This window comes from Nelumbo lutea, chromosome 6 (genome assembly GCF_056320005.1).
Source record: "Nelumbo lutea isolate HS-2025 chromosome 6, American lotus-T2T, whole genome shotgun sequence".
Lineage (NCBI taxonomy): Eukaryota > Viridiplantae > Streptophyta > Magnoliopsida > Proteales > Nelumbonaceae > Nelumbo > Nelumbo lutea.
Window position 1 is genome coordinate 40,617,531 of NC_142689.1, and position 17,163 is coordinate 40,634,693.

Here is a 17,163-nt window from a genome sequence, read left to right on the forward strand (position 1 = left end):
CCTTAGGTTTAGTCCAACTCTTAGGTGCTGGTCTGAACCGTCGGCTTAGATCCAAATGACCGCTGCCTTAGGTCTTGTTTATGGCTAATCCAACAGCTACATGACTGGCCACTTAGATATATATACATTTTTTAATTTTTAAGCCAGGTTAAAATCTGATATTTGTTGGCACCTCCACTTTTTTAATTTATTGATTCATTACTTTAATACCTACTTAATAAATAATTCATGATAATTGATACATGAAAAGTTAAGCAACTTAAATATAAAATGCAATTTAAAACAAAATATATTAAATTAGAGATTAATTAATATCCAAATCAATTTGTTCAAATACAATATCCAATTGACATATAAAAATACAAGGACTTTAAAAAAATTCAATTTATCGAATAAGGTAACACAACTTCCAATGAAAATCCACTTAGCATAATTGTTAAACCTGTAAATCAAAAACATATAAATTGTTAGAGAATGTAAAGTAAATGAGATAACCATAAAAAATGTATAAAAACAAGACATTCAAGAAGCATCACAATTTAGCATTCATATATCAATAAATGAATTATGCAACTAGTAAATCAACCAAACCAAATTGTAACCTCTATGTCATGGCAGAGTTAATGTAATCAGATTGGAGCACATAAAAGCACATTTGGATGACTGGTTTGGATTTAATAGATAAAAAATGTAAAATATTCCAAATAATGAATCCAATCTACCCATTTAAAAGTTGTGCCATATATATCCTTTCACTAACCTTGTAAAGCTCAGAATCACAACTTATACTTCTATTAATTATATTATTTTTCTTGGAAAATGTCAGTTTGCATATATCGATCATCAATGTTAGTAGCAGAAAGGCTATAGCTGAACAAGAAAGGTGATGGAAACAAATTAGATGAATGACTCTTTAAAATAAAAAAGACTAGAGGACTATTTACAAACCATTGTAATTAAACTTCTCCATTTAGCATGGATTTAACCAACCTAAAGCAAATAAATAACATTAACCTAAAGCAAATAAGTAACAAATCAATCAAACCCTAATGAAATCAAAAGATGGATTTATAGCATGCTCAACAGGATGGTTCTAGTATAAACAGTACATACACATCAAACACAAATAGCTCAAAGTCTTACCATATAAGAAAAAGTAAAAACCATACATGAGCCATTCAAGAATGTCTGCTTCATGTGAGAAACCCAATATTCTTGTCTAGAATCTTTTATTTATGAGGGAAGAACAGATGATTAAGATCAAATTCAATTAGATGGTATAAAAATACTACCATAGAAAATTAGTGATTTATGGATTACCTTTTTTATTATGATTTCCTTTTTCCATGTTTCAACACCCCTAAAAAATGTCTTAGTAGAAGTGCCTGTAGCCCACAATGACAAATCAAGAATCACAACACCATAATCAATCAAGAATTCATTAATCAAAATCCCTTCTTTCTTTTAACCAAAGTATTTGAAATCAAATGAAAATTAAATGGAGTCAAATAATCATCTATGTACTGAAAATTAAAAAAAAAAATAGAAAAGTATGAAAGCATGAACCTTTAAAGTGAATGTTCTTGTAGCCACTTGAGCAGTCCTGCAACCATTTGCATTGACTACATTCCTCATTAATAACATGCAAATTAATTAGGATAACCAACAAAAATTAATCTACTGTTAGAGTAATCCCTCAATGACCAAAATTTTGAAATCCAGAAAGGAAATCACAACATGATTCAATGAACTCCAAACTCCAAACTCTAAACCCGTAATCCCTTGAACTTTAAAGTTGAATTTCCTGCATGAGGTTAAACTATCTGTTGTCCCTGGGTTTGCAAATTAGCAAGGTAGAAGATTTAATTATGTAATTTTTACTGATTACTTTTAGGAAAGAATCTGTAGTTGATATTAGAAACTCATATATATGATATATTCTAAATTACACACCAAAATACTGTAGCCAATTAAATAGCAAACATCCAATAGCATGAGCTACTTTTGGATTTCATATAATAAAAATTTACAGGTACCTTTGAAATACGTTTGAGTCAAATGGTCATACACCAACCAATCACTCCAATGAGGCAAAATGTTCAAAGCAAAACAACAACGTCTGACCCCAAATCCCTTATAATTTTGTAGGAAATTATAAAAAAATGACGAGGGAAATTAGAATGAATTTACCCATTAAGAATTCACAGATCAAGTAAAAGAAAAAGGATAAACGATAAAGAAAAAGAAGAGTAAAAACCTGGGTAAATTGCAATCTTTAGGTTGCCACCGCCACTTGGTGTAGATATTATCAGGCCTTCCATTCTAAGAAACCGGAACCCTTCATCCAAAAATCTGCAATCTTACTGGTACAAGGGGTATTGTTCATCCTAGACCTACTCTCCTTTAAACAAATAATGCCCTTCACCATCCTCTCTTAAGAACCCTGCCCTTTCATCCCGAGCAGTAATAGTAAAACCTAATCACTTAAACTTTGACTGTCCACGAATGCGAAACCCTCTAGTGACAACCATGTATGTAGTCCAAGTAAAAGAAACAATACATAAAGCACAAGGCTATAAAGGAGTCCCCAAAGATGGCTTATGCGGTTTCAGTCGCTTAACCCTTTTCAAAATCTCCCAGTAAGGCATGGTTACTAGGTCTTGAGCAAGTGGGATTTTAATCATTTGGAAGGAAATGACTGATGAAATGGGCTATTCTTGAAGAAACTCAAAATGGGTTTTGAAAGGGACAACTATCCTCCCTTGTGCAAGTCCAACACAGATGAAACATTTCTCCACCAATGACTCAAAGAGCAACGAAGAAGAAAGATTGTTTGGAATCAATGGCTTCCTCTGCGAAGTGCAACCGTGAAGAAAGATTTTCGGAATAGAAGTTAGACTCCCTCTCTTTGGACTTGTGTTACACAAGGCACGAAGGAGCAAAACATTGCGGGACTCCCTCTGTTTGGTGTTTTGCCGCTATGTCCATTCGAATAAAATAGGGATGGATCTGTTCAAATCCGGTTCAAAATTACAAAAAATGGAAAGACCGCCGTCCAACGCCACCTTAATATTCTGGTACCCTAAAACTGCCGCTAGAGGTTTTTACCGACAGTCGGCAAACTGCCGCTAGAGTTTTTTATCGGCAGTCGGCAAACTACCGCTAAAAGAACTGTCGCTAAAATGTTCTAGCCGCTGCTATAACGGCTGCTGGTATAAATGCTCAACTGCCGCTAAAAGTATATATATATATATATATTTTTTCAAATAACCAATTTTTTTCTAATTTTTTCAAACTACCTGTTCTCTATATTCATTTATACCGAAATAAAATACAAAAAAAAAAAACATCAATTACAATATAGTTTGATCAAGATCAGAATTCAGCCCAAAATTTTTTCATTAATAAATATGAAAAAGAATTTATTGATTAATGTTGGCATTGGGGAGATTTTCTCCTTGGTCATGTACAAAAGTAAATTTATATATGCATTGGAGTGGTAAAGTAGATGCTTAATTTGCAAATTGATCGAGTTGAAGAGATTGATTCAATGTCAATGTGCTTTCCCTGCATTGCTTTGAAAACCAGAGATTTTAAGCTTGAATACTAGTCCTTTCTCAATTCAACGGCTTTGAAATATATTTTGCCTTCCCACTTCTTTGTAACCACTAACCAGCAGTGTGATTTAATTTAGGCTTGGGATCTGGCGATGTTGCAGCAGAGAATGTCAACCAAGCTGCAGATCTGTTAATTCGACCTCTTCAATTGATTTGAGGCTCCTGCATTCCTCTCCTCCCATGATCACTAGCCACTCAAACGAGAAGGTCGAGAAATTGATCTTCATTGCGCTGCAGATCTTCAATTGATTTGAGGCTCCTGCATTCCTCTCCTCTTCTCTCATGATCACATGCCCCCAGAAAAATGAAAAGAATAGAGGAGTGCAGTTGGCTTCTTCTAACTGCCAATTCTCAGATTCCTATAGAATGGCAAATCCAAAATAACATATTAATCATTTGATATTTAGCAACTTTGGCTGACTTTTGAGATGAGAAGCTCAGTCATGGATCTTTATTTTGGAGGCAAAGTAACACAAGTGGGGGAAGGAGAATAAAACTAACCATATTCATGGATCTCAAAAAAAGAAAACCAAATTGAGTGGAAAGGCATGACAAAGAACAGGCAAGCAAAAATAAAAGAAAAAAGAAATAATTATATCAACATATAGACTATAATTCCTTTAATTAAACAAAATGCACCCCATCATTAAGAACCATCTCCAAGGTGGAATATAAACGCGTTATAAACTATAAAGCAACATTTTAAAACCCAAGCCAGAGGCTGGACTGCTTTGTCCTTTGGCTGGACAGATCACCAGTTCAACCATCTGGGTCAACAGGTCAACCCATGGCATTGTGACAAGAAAATTTTCAGAAGAAATAAAACATTATAAAAGCCCAGCAACAAAGCAAAGATTTTTTATAAAATAGTGAGATATAGGTTGATCCAAACAAAAACTATGAGCAGCTTTCTCACTTTATCTTCCCAAGCAAATACAAAATAACATATTTTTTTACATGAATACAAGTAAAGAAATTTGTACCCCCGATGGGCCGGAAGGTCCTGTCTTAGTCTCACTTGTTTTGACATAAAGCCATTGTGGAGACAAAAGTATGCTGCTCTCTGACATTACCTGATCTGCAATATTTACCAAATAAACAACCAATGTAAGCATTAAACATTTCCATAAGAACAAAACCCACAAAGAGAATAATTTAGGTAGGACATGCCAGAACAGGAATAAGTATGCTGATGGAAGATGGTCATGCCGTTTCATTAGAAAGGGAGAAACTGTTTAAGATGTGACAGAAAAAAGATACAACCTTTGGATTCATCAAGAAACCCCATTGGCACCTTGTCTTCGTCATTTCCTCCAAACATATCATCTAACATGGCATAAAATATATGAGAACGGAAAAAACCTCCACTTTAGTTAAGTTCAATTAAAATAAAGAAGTTAGCATTGACAAATGCCACAAACCAGAGGAGGGGTGCAAATTGGGTACCCTGTTTGGAAATTTTCTACAGCATCAGGCAGCATTGGGCCTGGGCCCTTTCAAAATTTAACAAATGCTCAATCCAGGCCCAGCCAAGTTGCACCCCAAAATCGGAAACTGATCATAAAGATGGCAGAGAAATAGAAGTCACAGAAATGCACATTTCTTATAGAGAGAAAAATTATCCTGAGATTGTACAGCTTCAGTTCCATAAGAAAATTGACAGAACAATCTCAAGTCAATTCAAACACCACTGGCACTGGCAACCAGTTTACCATTTACTGATAAGGACCAAAGTCATGCAACAAAACTTACATGCAAAATCCTAGGTGAAAGCAGAACTGGCAACAAAGCACTAGTAATAGAAAATCTGTTACACCATACATAATGGATTCAATGAGAACATCGAATTTTTACATCTACTTACTAACTACTTTCCTTATTCAAACAGAAAGTTTGAATGCCTCCAACTCCAGAAAGTGAATGCCTTCAACTCCAGAAAGATAAGTTAACTAAAGACAGAGGGATCCAACATCAAAATTTAATAAAAAGAAAAAAAAAATCCAGAGTTTGAAATCCATCAAACTTCAGACTTAGGGGCTATTTGATAGCATCTGAAGTGGCTGAGGTGAATCACTAATTGTTTTTTTTTTTTTTTTGGTGAATAAGTGATTAAGGAGATTGTGAGCTCCTTAATTATTTTACCCACTATAAGATAATGCAATAAGTCATTCAGGTCAACCACTTCAGTCATTATCAACAGTCACTTACTATAAATATGGAGAAAACTCATAGAAAAAACTGGGCATATGCCTAATATTATATATTCATCATGTTAAACAAAAAATAAATGGTGTTAGAATCTTGCATCCTTTCATGGTGTTAGAATCTGATCGCCACCACAGCAAACCCAAAATAGTTGCAGTAGCAAGAACTTGAGTAATTCTCAACCAACTCAAATAATCATGGCGCCTTTCTTTCAGGCCTCTCCAGAATAGGATGGAGTACTGTTGCCACCAGCTTGACCCCCATTCTCGTCTTGGAGAAGATACCTTTGATTTAAGTTCTTCATCAATGGAGATTGACACCATAAGCTTCTTTTTCTCCTCTGCAACTCGTGTCTCATAGGCTTCTACAAGGTACTGTTTTCATCCAGCATAAGCGACAGAACCTACTATTTTCTAGTTACAGCAAGAATGACTTATTATGTCCAACTTTATGACAATTTAGCATAAAAATTGATGAGAACTTGATTTTCTAAATGTTGGTATAGACCTAAAGTAAGATTTCAGCTTCTAATATTCCAAGTGAATTAAATTCCGTTATTTTTAGAGAGATCATGTCCTTTGGAGATTCAAAGACAACTTTTTACATCATGCACAACTAATGGAGATGGCTTCCCATTCCTTGTTTCAGTTTCCAAATTTCCCATCTGCACTTTATCCTCTAGTTCTGATGGTACAGAAACATCATTTATGTTTCCATTGGCAAGATCTAGCAAAAATTCTGCCGGGTTCATGGCTATAAGTGCGGAGCATCCTATGGACGAGACATAAACCATTGCTTCTGATGCCTTTCCAAAGTATGGCAGGCTCCCTTTCCCCGAGAAGTATTTATAAATAAATACTTCTTTCTCTAATTAATTTGTACCTTTTAGCTTTTCAGCATTTATATCTTATACACACACAACTCTTTCTAATGCTTGTTAGCCGTGTTTATATTTTGTCTGTTGTTCATTATTCAGTCTTGTTTTTTTCCCTTCCCACTTTGTATTTCAAATTTGTTAAGAACTTTGATAGATTTTACTCTGAAGCTAGTCTTGAGATTTCTAAGCATGGTGCTTTGGCTTATTTTAGGTTGGCTCGATAGAGGGAAGAGTTGGTGTTCATCACTTGGATGACGCTCAACAAAGTAAAAACTTTACTTTCAAATGCCACAGAGAGGGAAGTGAGATCTACTCAGTCAACTCTTTAAACTTCCATCCAGTACGATGATTGACTTTCATTTTGTTTTTTTTGGTTACAAGTTGTTTTTCTTTTCATGTGTTACTGCTTCCAACGGTTTCAAGTTTGTCTTTCTTGCATTGGCTGGTAGAAGGTTGTCTTTACAGATAGTAAAGTATATTTATATACTTGCCAAGAAAAAATATATTTATTTATTTACCGATCAAAATAATATTTATTCATTTATCCATGTTGGTAGAAAGTTTCCAGCCAACCCAATAAATTTGGGAAAAGGTTTAAATGATGATGATGAGTAAATACATACTTCTGAAAAACTGAAACGTGGAGTTTAAAAATTCAAAGCTAATCAAGACATTTAAATAATGGCAAGAAGGGAGAAGAACAAAAAATCATGGTTATGGATCTAAAAAAGATAAAAAGAACTAAATTATGGAAACAACCAATAATACATGAGTAAAAGGAGATACAAATGCTACTGGTGAATCATAGCCCTTTATAATACATTCAAACCACTTAAGACAGTACTTACAAGGGAAAATCAGAATGACCAAGACAAACTATATTTTTTGCTTGCTAAAAAGGTAGAAGAGAAAGAACAAAGAGAAAATACTCCACTTAAGGCAGTACTTTACATGTTTGAGGGTGATCTCCCACTTAGATAAAAGTAGGAGAAGGGCTACTCCCTGCCTTTTATACTCATTTTTTCTCACATTTTGTACCAAAAGGTGGGGGGGAGACTTAAATATTTTATTTCTTTGAAATGAGTAAACTTTGCATCTGATGTACTAATACATGGTTTTCATTGACCAGGTGGACTATTGATACAAAGTATTATATAGCTGATGTTTTTGTATGGATGGCTCATCTTGATGAGGAGTTTTCTATTGGGATGTAGCTAATTTCTAATCAGTTGGCTTCCCTGGTGATAGTTTTTCATACAAGCGATGTTAGTCTTTCTGTTTCCTTTCTCTTTGGGAGCAGCACAATTTTACACCACCTTAGTCATGCAAGTCACCCTCAAAGAATAGTATCTTGGTAATGCTAAGTATAAAGACAAAAATCCCCCTAAGCCTAAGAGTAAGAATAAACCAATAGAACTAAACCCAAACAACCTAGTAAAAAATGCAAAGTGTGTTTGGTCTTTGCTTAGTTTTTATGGATAAACTAGCAAAGAGCAACTGAGATAGAAGGCAAAATTTATTTTCTCCTTTTTTTTTCTAGAATTTTAGCAATAGAAGATTAGTTATGAACAATTGTAATTACATTCAAAAAGAAATTATTAATGAGAACAAAAAACCTTTATGGCCAACTTGATTGAAAACTCTTAAGTGATCTTAACCATTTAACTAACTTTCCTAAAAAAATCTGATTAAATTAATAACAGCTCTATGACATGGTCAGTTGGTCTGCATGGCTTGGAATAATATTTATATATAGTTGCATGGTTCAACAGCAAGGTGTAATGCTCAAGTTGCCCTTATTCTTCAATTCAGTAGGACCACCTTGATCAGAACCCCAATTTTCATAGCAGCTGTCGTTTGGTCTTGACTTGGGAGCAATCTGCCCCCCCCCCCTTCCCCACCTCTGTGTATGGATTTGGAAGATTAAGGCTTCCTCAAGAGTATCTTCTTCCTCTAGGTTGCCTAAACAACACAAGAAAGGGACCAATTACTGTATGGGTCTTGTCTAAAGGAGTTTCTGAACTCTGTAGCAAAACACAGAATGAACTCCAACCATATAATTCATGGCATTGAAGGCTTTTAAGTGGATCTACCTGCTCTCCTTGTTGCCTACACATTTAATGGTGGGCCCTCAACTTTGAATTATGGGAATGAAGTGTTTATTGGAAAATCATCAAGGGCTTAGATTGATGCTTGCCTTAGTACAAGAGGGTGGTCAATGGGAACTCCTAGACCACATTATCATAATGAGAGATGTTTTGGTGGGGGTAGAGGACACATTATCATAATAAGGGCAGATCTTCACAAGATAGAAAAATTCAAAAAGTTGGGGGAAAGTTCTCAAGGAATTTCACAAATTTTTTTAATGACTCTCCCTTAATGTTCAACTTAAAGACTAAGACATGATCTATGTCATAAGAAACTAATATAGCCTATAAATCAATAAAAGATAAGAAAATCTAGATGTCAGAACTGTTGCCATATAGCATGATAACCAAATAAAAATATAAACAAACCTGTAATTTCTCCCTTCTAGCAATGGCATGCCACTCTTGATTCTTATCTAACATGCTAGCTCCCCTTTATTGGTCATAGGACTCATGGCATTAACTGAAGTTGTTAGAATTAGTATGAGTATGATTCTAGATCTCATCAGATATAGGGTAGTAGCCTACTGGTGCAGACAGAAAAAGGGAAAGCAACAATGGAAGAAGAAATCCAGTTTTCAATCCATGGAAGAAGCACTCTGCAAAGCATACCATTGTCTTTCACTCAGTGGAACAGAGTCAATATAATAAGGTTCTATCTCCCCTCTGACCTCCTCTGGAATTTTAGATAATTTTCTTGTTTGCTTATTCATCATCACCCACACACTGTATAAAGCCAAAGAAAGAGTACCAACCACCAAATATCAAGTCAGCCACAACAACCCCATTTAAAACTAAAATCTTGGATAGCACCAACATATCATTAGTGAGAAATAGTAACCAATCCAACAAAAGACTTATTAGGTTGAAATATTGAGAGTTGGAACTCAAACAATCTGTTTTATGATAATAGACAACACCAATAGAAATTTTATCCAGTATAGGAACGCCTACCATCTATTGACTACATGATCTACACAGCCGGACTTCAAAAATAAATAAATAAATAAATAATCAACTTGTTCCTGATCAAAACAATAAAGATCGAATTAACTGCCTACATCCAGATTGTCATGGGTGGAACTTACCTAGGAGAGAACAGGGGAAGAGAGATGCAACTGGCTTGAGTTTACTTGAACAGTTAGCTAAAAAGCTAATCCAGTACTTAAAGTTGAGGTTTGAAGCCAGGACTTGGGTACCAATTACCAAAATCACAAGCACATATAACTGAGCAAAGTCAAGATGTTAGGTCAAACTCCAATTTACAGTTAAAATAGCATCAGAATAACCCTAGTTTGCAGCTTGCACTTTGTACCTTCCACCAAACAATACAAAGATATGGGACACGACAAACCATTGAGGAAAACAAGCAAAACTTATCCCTCTGTATGGACAGAACATAGAATCCATCCTAAAGTGATTCCTCATATTGAATCCCTTGCATTTTTTTTTTTTCTAATTAATCAGAGGGACGATGATTCAAATACCAAGAAAAGAAAATTACAGGGAGAAAGAAGACAACAAACCTGTGAACTAGGAATTATCCAGGCATATATCTTACCAAGTCGGATAACGTTCCACGACAACCTGCATTTTAGTTCCTTCTACTCTTTTCATGGTGTATGCAATGATACATAATTTTTATTTTTATTGCCCACACCATGAAGAAATGATTTTTCTAGAATCAAATAAAAGGAAAATGGATATTCGGTTTAACCTGTAAATGGTTCATCACCGTCTCTAAAGACAGTCGGATCAGCACCTATTTCATATTACCTAATTGAAAATTTCTGCCAAACTAAATGGTTAACAACAAAAGGAGAGTCAAGAAGGAACCTACCTCTAATTTATCCTTCGAGGCATTGGTTCAATGCTGTGGTGAAAGATTGAATCAACCACTAACGTTGAAGTCACCGATTGGTTCTACTCGGTGGAAATCTAAGACAAACTCCACCGGTATGGATAGTAGAAAAGTGAGAGAGAGAGAGAGAGAGAGAGAGAGAGAGAGAGAGAGAGAGAGAAGGCGGGAAGAGAGTGGGCAAATGAAAGAGGAAGGAAAGTAATCAGCGGCAGTCTTAAACGACCTTTTTCTTTGGGTTGAAGAAGAGAGGACCATGAAACGAGATGATATTTCTTTTTGCATTATCACAATCACCCCACCATTTTTTTTCAAAGGGAATGCATGTGATAAAGATCTAGGAATTCTCTCTAATTTTGATTTTAGGAGGACAATCCTTCCTACTTGAGAAAGGGGTTTGGCTTTCCATCCACTCCACCAGTGATTTTCAACTTTTAATTTTCGATCTCTGAAAAAATAATAGTCCTCTTAAATATTTTTCTGAATTTGGTGGTCATCATCTTTACCCCCAGATAATTAGATGGTAAAATTAAGACGAGAACCCAGGAGAAGAAAGCACCTGCATCAAGAAAGATCATTCCACTCAGCCATATACGCTTTTAAAAAATCTAATTTCAAAGCAAAATATGATGTTTTTATTTTTTGTACTTTTAGCCTTTTAATTTCATCTTTAATAATAATAGAACTCATTTTTCACACATATTTTTTGTTTAATATAATGAATTTATAATATTAAATATATTCTCAATTTTTTTATATTTTATAAAAATTGTCATACTTTTATTACTATTATTTAATTTATGAATTTCATGTTGACATATTAGATTAAAATATGGTTCTAATTGATTTTGAACATGACTTTTAATTAGTGTTTTTATCTTATGCTCAAATCAATTGGTTAGTTTGGTCAATTTGTTTTTTGAAGAAATTAAACCATTTAACTTGGTAAATGGATTTATGGATCTCAAGTACATAAATTTCTATTATATATTATTATATTTTACAACTTTGCTGATGGGATTTTTCTGGAAAGAAAGTGGGTTCATGAGTTAGACATTAGTTCTCTTTGATCCTATTTATTTTATTTTTATTTCTTTCATTGATAAAAAACAATTGTTATTTATTATACTACTTTTAATATGACAACTATACATTAATAGAATAAAAACACAGTTTCTACAAAATTTCTTTTTTTATAACTTTTTTCTTTTCTATTATTTTTTTTTAATTTTTATTATTTGAATTATGACATTATAGGTTCACCCATGTGATCAAGATGACTGAACTGCTCACCCACTACCTACATGTAAATATCTTTTTCAAATAGTTTTAAATTATACATTTCACTTATGTACACCATTAATAAAACAATTATTTTTTATCACATTTAATTTTATTTGATATAATTAATATATAATGTTAAAGATATGTCCAAAATCCTACAATTTTTTATATCTTTGTGGTTATTTGTATTTTTTATTTTAAAAAATTTTATTATTTAACTATCACATTGATCTATTTGACCCAAACCACTAACCCAACACCTAAAGAGGAAAATTACTTTATTTTTAGGATGGTTTTAAATTTTGTATTCTATTTCCATCGTTAATAAAATTACTTTTTATGTGTAATAATTATTTTTGATTAACATTATCAATATATAATATTAGAGACATAACCATTTTTTTTTTACTTTTTATAAATATATAACATCAAAATGTGCCCAAATTTTTATGTGATTCTTTGTATTTTTATTTTTAAAATTTTATTATTTGAGTATGATATCATTTCATTTTTAGGCTGAATTCAAATTTGAATATCATTAATAAAAATACTTTTTACACATCATGCTCATTTTTGTTTAATATGATGAATATATAATATTAGAGATATGCTCAATTTTTTTTATTTTTTTTATTTTTATATTTTATTTATATGTATTTTTTATTTTTTATTATTTAATTATGGTATTATCGGTTAACCCATTTGACCCAAATGATTGAGTTGCTTACCCACCACTAGAAAGGAAGAAAATTATTATTTTTTTAAGTTACTTTTTAAAATATTGATTTTTATACTATTAAAATTAATGTTGTAAATTTAATTAATAGAATTTAATGATGAGAAACAAATATACCTTTTATATATGTGACTTAATCAGAGCGAATTACAAAATGATTCATTTCTAATTGACTTTAAATTTTATGTTCCATTTTCATCATTAATAAAAATATTTTTTATTGATCATAGATGTGCCCAAAATTTTTTACAAATTTTCTTTGTTTTTTATATTTTTGTATCTTATTTTCTTTTTAAATTTTTATTGTTTAATTATGACATCATGGGTTGGCTCATTTGACCCAAAATGATTGAACTTCTTACCGTCACCTAGATGAGAATACAGTTTTGTTTTTGGGTTGATTTTAAAAATATAAGTTTTTTATATTACTAAAATTACTATGTTGATTTAATTAGTGGAATCTGGTGATGAAAAACAAAAATGCCTTGGATTTATAATTCAAATAGGGAAAGTAAAAGGTAATACCTTAATAATATGTTTGATTTGAAGGAAAAAGTAGGGAAAGTAAGGGAAATGCAGGGAAAACTTTACAAACCTTATATAGGTTTCCCTGCCTTTCCATTCGTTTCCTTACTTTTTCCTCCAAACCAAACACAGCCTAAATGTGGAACTTAATGAAAGGGAACTGAATGAATTTAGGTGATGTTTGGCATCGATGATGATTTCCCATAAATCGACGCCACGCAGGGTCCACATCAGGATTTGAAGAATCAATGATTTTTTTTTTTTGTTTAGTTGGCCGATTATGTCGATTTCTAAGAAATCAACCAAAAATCGATTATTGAAATCAGCCATTTTCAATGATCACCTTTTTTTGGTGATTTCCTGATTTTTAACTAATTCCTATTTTTTGAGGATGACATGGCACCCAACATGGCATTAAATAATAACTCTAATACAAAAACAATGGGCCCTTGAAAATTAGTACCAAACAGACTCAAAGCCGATTTCTCAAAAATCAGCTTACATGGCATAAATGATACCAAACAACAATTTTTTATGATTTTTTTTCAAACATCACTAGTGATTCTTTATTTGGGAAGCTCATAATATTGCTCTCAATGTATCCGGTTTGCATTGAAGGTGGCTCTCTTGATGACTTTTTGTCTAAAAAATCAATATCAGAACCCGTGGAGATTAAAAACCATCATGGAGGAGTGTTCGGGTCTTGTTGAAGCTATGGAGTATGGCATGGTGTACAAGCATGCATTTATGGAAGCAAATCAAGTGGCAGACTAGTTGGTGTGTGAAACTTTATCTCATAGCTGCTTCATCTGCTTAATCTTTGTGTGAAACTTTCATTTGTTTGTGTTCTTCCCCCATCTTGTGCTCCTCCTTTTCACAAAAAAAAATTAAATATACTTTTTGGTCTCACAATTAAGAGGGACCATATTTTAAAAAGATGGGTATTTTAGTCAAAAATTCTTAAAAAAAAACAAATTCTATTCATACTTTTTATAATAGCATAGATTAAAATTATTGGATATAAATTTAATCAGTAGAATATTTTGATGAGAAACAAGAATACCACAAATAAAAGATGTGAGGAGAGAAAATGATAATTAACACCTTAGTGATAGAAAATTGAAAAGTGGAAAGTAGTAGTCCTTTAAATTACAGTTTCTACCATCACGCTTGGTGTGGTGGCCCCAGGCATCCCAAAAACAAATATTAACAAGAAATGGGTAAGACAAATAGGAATTAGAGATCTCCATTGAATAACCTAAAGTTGTCAATCTGCTAGTAGCAAAGCTCCCTTGTCTGCACGGGTGCTCATATGTAATCTGGAGTCCACTGCGGATGCCATTTTCCTAGCAATCACAGATGAAATTGCCAACATTCCAAGGGGGATCCATACACCCTTGTAAGCTGTTGACAATATTAATGGTTGAGTCTTCTCCACTAATAAACCTGCACTCCTTGAAACGAGCCACAAAGAGATGCGCTTCCACTTCCGCCCTTGCTTCAGCTTCATTAATCGAGCATTCCCCAATGTCATTGCAACTTACCCATAATACTCGACCTCTATCGTTTCTCATTATTATCTCAATACACACCTACCATCTGCCCTCCTTGATGCATCAAAATTTATCTTAACTAAGTATGTGTTTGGTTTTGTTTACATTTTTTCATTCAACGTTTTTATTTTATTTGTTTGTAAAACTGAAAAAGATAATAATTACAACCATTTATGACAATTAGATGCCACTAAGCACCATATTAATGTAATAATTTAAAAACACAACCGTTTATGGAAGTTTTAAAAAAATAACTTCCTCAAACAATAAGTGTGCACAAAAACCGAAGTCCACTTTTACCATTCTCAATGAGTATGAAAGAGCAAAAGAGAAGAATCTTTTCTGCTTTCTTTCTATATTTTCAATTACTGTTTTGGGTAACTTGAACACTCTCATTAGAAATTGGGGCATCATTCCAATTGAAGATTTAATTAAAGTTATTCTACCAGCAATGGATAAAAATTTCATTTTCCAACCCGCCAATTTTTTGTTCACATTATCCATTACCCTCTTGAATGTGTCCTTAGTGACTCTACCCTCAATGAGCGGGGCCTCCAGATAGATTTCTTTCTTTTTGTCTATGGCAATCTTGAGAATTCCAGAAATGAGCCTCTGAATCCGACTATGAATATTTTAGGAAAAGTAAATGCTCCATTTTATGAAACTCAAACATTGTTCAGATGCACCTCATATAGCTCTATAACTTTTTTATTTTTTCGTTGCATTCTCCATGTTTACTTTTCCAAAAGTAAAACGGTCATCTGCAAATTGCAGAATTGGAATATTAGGCCCATCCTTTGAAGCTTTGAATCCTAAATTCTTCTTATTTTCCACATTCCTTTTGCATATCATTCTGCAAAGAGCCTCACTGCATAGCACAAATATATAAGGAGACGAGGGATTCCCCTGTTTGATACCCATTGCAAGTGTAAATGATTTAGTTGGGGTCCAATTGCATTATCCAGTTTACCCATTTTCCACTGAACCCTAGCTTTATTAGAGTACTTTGGATGATTTCCATTCCAATCTATCATATAATTTTTTCATGTCAATTTTGTAGGCCATCAACCCTTCTTTTTCCTTTTTTTTTCTTTTCGATGGAATTTATCATCTCATTGGCCACCAAAATATTGTCAATTATTTGTCTCCAGTAGAGGTTTCAATCTGTTTACTAATATTTTAGCTATCATTTTATAAGTAGTGTTACAAAGACTTATTGGCTTAAAATTTTCCACTCTTTCTGGGTTATCAATCTTTGGAATAAGGGTGATAAAATTTTTATTTATGCCCTTTGACATTTTATGAGAATGGAAAAATGCTTTTATAGTTTCCCCAACAGGTCTTCCAATAATTGTTTTATACTCTTAAAAAAAGTAAACATTCAAACCATTAAGCCATTAAGCCATGGGGCTTTTTAAAAAAATGGAGATGAAGAAAAGTCTACAAAGCTCATTTATTTAACATATCCTAAAGATAGTATATTTAATAAAAGGGAATATGAGTTAATACCTTAGAAATAAGACTTATGAGGGGAATAGAATGAATTTACTAATAGTAGTCCAAATTACATTTTTGCCCTGCTAATAAAGAGGAATCAAATTCAAAATAAGGGTATTTTATTCAAGAAAAAAATCCAAAATCTAGACTTCGTTCCCACTTTTAATAGTAGTATAAATATAAATATAGATAGATATATACCTATTTGATCAACATAGACATTAGGAAATAAAAATAACACAAACAATGTCATAGCTTAATGATAATTAAGAGGTTATGAGTTTGATTCTCTTCATTGTCACACAACACATCATGAAATAGTGACCCTCCTAGCAAAGTAGAAAGTCATTGACAAGCAGTTGAGTTACTAAAACTTGGAGTAGTTTACACTTTACAACGGTTTGCCCAGGTTAGACGGTTTTTGTGGTAAAAGAGGAAAAAAAACTAAAAAGTGGATTGGTCATCAGTCCAATTCGATCTTATAACATTGTTTTGTTGTTTCTCTCATCCTCAGGAATGAGTTTCATATTTTCTATTTATCAAAAATAATCACAAATCACCATATTTTTTCAATTGAAACCCCAAAACACTTCAATCAATTGAACATGAATGATCAAATGAAAAATTACCACCGCACCACCTCTTCAGCTCTTCCTCCTCTTTCTTATTCCTAGCTAGGGACCATCTCTAAATGAATGTAAAATTCAAATTGGACTTAGGATCCCCTGCAAACAGAAACTTTGCACACACAACATTCAACCATACCTCAAAACTATCTTCTATGCATATATGTTAAATTCCTAAAGAGATGTTTTTAATGTGCGGCTGAGTGTCCATACTTTTAGGCCTCATTCGTTTTTTGGC

The 17,163-nt window shown here is 33.0% G+C and overlaps 2 long non-coding RNA genes across 8 annotated transcripts; both read right to left on the minus strand.

Moving 5' to 3' along the window:
* Window positions 1-280: 280 nt before the first annotated feature.
* On the minus strand, window positions 281-3,147 carry LOC148848707 (uncharacterized). Its single transcript, XR_016100245.1, has 4 exons — window positions 2,258-3,147; window positions 1,567-1,622; window positions 1,321-1,385; window positions 281-442 (listed from the first exon to the last, which is right to left on the minus strand). It is a non-coding gene; the product is annotated as an uncharacterized LOC148848707 (long non-coding RNA).
* Window positions 3,148-3,364: 217 nt separating this feature from the next.
* Window positions 3,365-11,151, minus strand: LOC148848708 (uncharacterized). Of its 7 annotated transcripts, none has more exons than XR_016101435.1 (8): window positions 10,687-11,147; window positions 9,459-9,572; window positions 9,216-9,309; window positions 5,370-5,424; window positions 5,064-5,171; window positions 4,881-4,943; window positions 4,601-4,695; window positions 3,365-3,976 (listed from the first exon to the last, which is right to left on the minus strand). It is a non-coding gene; the product is annotated as an uncharacterized LOC148848708 (long non-coding RNA). The 7 variants fall into 7 exon arrangements; XR_016101439.1 differs by lacking the exon at window positions 5,370-5,424 and adding an exon at window positions 9,935-10,073 and having other exon boundaries at window positions 5,039-5,171; XR_016101434.1 differs by lacking the exon at window positions 5,370-5,424 and adding an exon at window positions 9,935-10,073 and having other exon boundaries at window positions 10,687-11,007.
* Window positions 11,152-17,163: the final 6,012 nt, after the last annotated feature.